The sequence below is a fragment of the Penaeus monodon genome, chromosome 14 (assembly GCF_015228065.2).
Source record: "Penaeus monodon isolate SGIC_2016 chromosome 14, NSTDA_Pmon_1, whole genome shotgun sequence".
NCBI lineage: Eukaryota > Metazoa > Arthropoda > Malacostraca > Decapoda > Penaeidae > Penaeus > Penaeus monodon.
In genome coordinates this window covers 13,852,151-13,854,719 of record NC_051399.1, presented here as the reverse complement: position 1 = coordinate 13,854,719, position 2,569 = coordinate 13,852,151, and positions in this window count along the sequence as shown.

Here is a 2,569-nt window from a genome sequence, read left to right as displayed (position 1 = left end):
TTTTTTTTCCTGTGCCTGTCAATACATGTTGTTAGTCTGATGATTTATTTGCGTGGTGCAAAGTCCTATTTATGGATCTGACTCAGAGATAAGGTCATATCGAAGGGCTTCTTGACCTGAATAATGCAAAGTCGCGTAAAGGTCAGCTCGGCGGTCGCGGTGAGGAGGGGGAACATGAGGCCGGAAGCTCCGCGACATTTCGCTTCGGTCACGGAACTACGAGGGCCTTCCCGTTGCTGCTCGCTCTCCCTTTCCTGTCCTTGCCATGTCGCCTCGTTCATGCTTTATCGATATTCCTCTTTGCCTTCCATTCGCTTTATCCCCGGGAAGCTATTATTCGTATCCTTATTCTTCCTCCCGCCCCCTTCTACCTCGGAACTGCGGCAGGAGGACGCGTGTCGGGCGCCGGCTGCTCCTCAAAGGTCACGCTTTGAACACACTGGATTTTGACGAAGGAACGACAGGTCTCAGCATTTTCTTTTCTCTTATTTTACTTCGCTTCTTTTTGTCCTCTTTAGCGAGTTTTCGAATCTCCGCAATCTCATCAGCTACGATGACCTTCCTCCGTTGATTTAAATTACTTTTTCTATATCTAATTCTCTTTTTCCTTCCTGACGTTTCTACCTCTACTTTCCCCTTGACTTGTAATTCACCTATATATATACTTCCCCCTTTTACAGAAAAAACAGTAATTGCTAGTGCGACCTTTAATCCTTGAGGGTGAAAAGAGAAACGAGAGAGAAAAAAATCTTTAAAAAAATAATCCCCTCCATTACGTCTAAATTGGAATCCTTTGAGGTATTTCGGGCGGGAGCCTCCTCCGCCGCCCATTGTGGCCCCGTCTCCTCCTCCGACGGGCGGGGAGAGGAAGCAACACGTAATAAAGCTGGAATAAGCTCATTTCTTCCGCTCCTTCCTTCCCCAGTGTCTCTCCTCTCCTCGGCCTCCTCATCTGCCAGCTCGGGGCACGGAGGCACAGCCGGAGAGAGGGGACTGGGTGAAAGATCCTCCGCGCTGAAGGGCATCGGGGTGTGCAACCGCTGCAACATTATTTCAAGATGAAAAAATGTGAATGACGCCGTGACAGAGTGCGGAGGGCGAGCGAGGAGCAGCGTCTTTCTATCTGTATGTCTATCTATCTATCTTAGCTGTGCATGTATGTGTTTATCTGTGTTTATTTAGCTATCTATCTATCTACCTATCTATCTATTTATCTGTCTACTTCTCTGTCTATCTATCTATCTATCTATCTGTCTATCTAGTTATCTGTTTCTCTCTCTCTCTCTCTCTCTCTCTCTCTCTCTCTCTCTCTCTCTCTCTCTCTCTCTCTCTCTCTCTCTCTTTCTCTCAATCTATCTCTCTATCTACATTGGTAGTGTGTGGATGTGGTTGTCGATATGTGTACTCATGCATATATCCATTTATTTTTCTACCCATTTTTCTGACTATCTGCCTGTTTGTCTGTCTAACTATTCATTTTTCTGTCTACGTATCTGCCTGCCTATATGTCAATCTACCTGTCCATCTATCTGCTCACCCATCTATCTACATATATATCTATTCATCCACTTCTGTACCTCTCCACCTATCTACCCAGAGAAAAAGTATGTAGAAGGCAAAGATATGAGAAACAGAAAGAGACTTAAAGGTAGACAGATAAATCGACAGACCGAGAGGCAGAAATATAAAGGTGATAAAGTAAAAAAAATAGATCAGCGTTATTCCTCCCGGGAGACGAATGGAGACCGAGATGGATGGCGCCTCCACGCCCGGCGAAAGACAGATGTTCACGCGTCACAACAAACGATTGCAACATTTTAGCGTTTACCAAGTGTCAGATAATTATTTTTGTATGCTTTTTAGAACATATATTTTTTACAGAAATAATAATAATCACAGGGAAATAAACTGATGCGAAGAAGCTTGTGAGCAAATGGAATCATCACCGACTCCGCAAGTGAAACAGGTAGAGCGTGAGTTTAGGGCAGGGCTTGGATAACCCTAGAACGCAGGGCGGCCTCGTTTGCCGATTCCGGTATGGCGCTCGCTCATACATCTTTATATATCACGAGGCTTCACTGGCGAATGACTTATGGGCAAAAATGTGCCATGTGAGGTGTGTGAGCCTTGGTTGTGTCTGTCAATCGTGGTGTAAGAGGCTGGTTGAAGAACATGTGATTTCGTTCAATTATTCCAGAATGAAGAAGAATGTAAAATAAACACATACGAAAGAGAAAGCTGAGAAAAATTAAACAGGTCTATATAATCTTTCAAAGACACAGCATGCGCCTTAAGCAGACTGAATTTTAAGGACCTCTCATACATTTGTTATCGCAGTCACGCTACGATTCGGTAATCTTGATAAATGTTCAAGCGCGCATTTGCATATACACTTCATTTCTTCATCGCCCGCCACCGCATCATTAAGATACTGCTATCTGCCTACCACTCGGCCATCAATTATATTTTTCTAGGCCTATTTTCGACGCCAAAGACACTACCCTGCCGCGACGCCTTCCCTCGCACACCGGACGCCACTCGCCCGACCTCTGCCCCACCGAGATGCCTG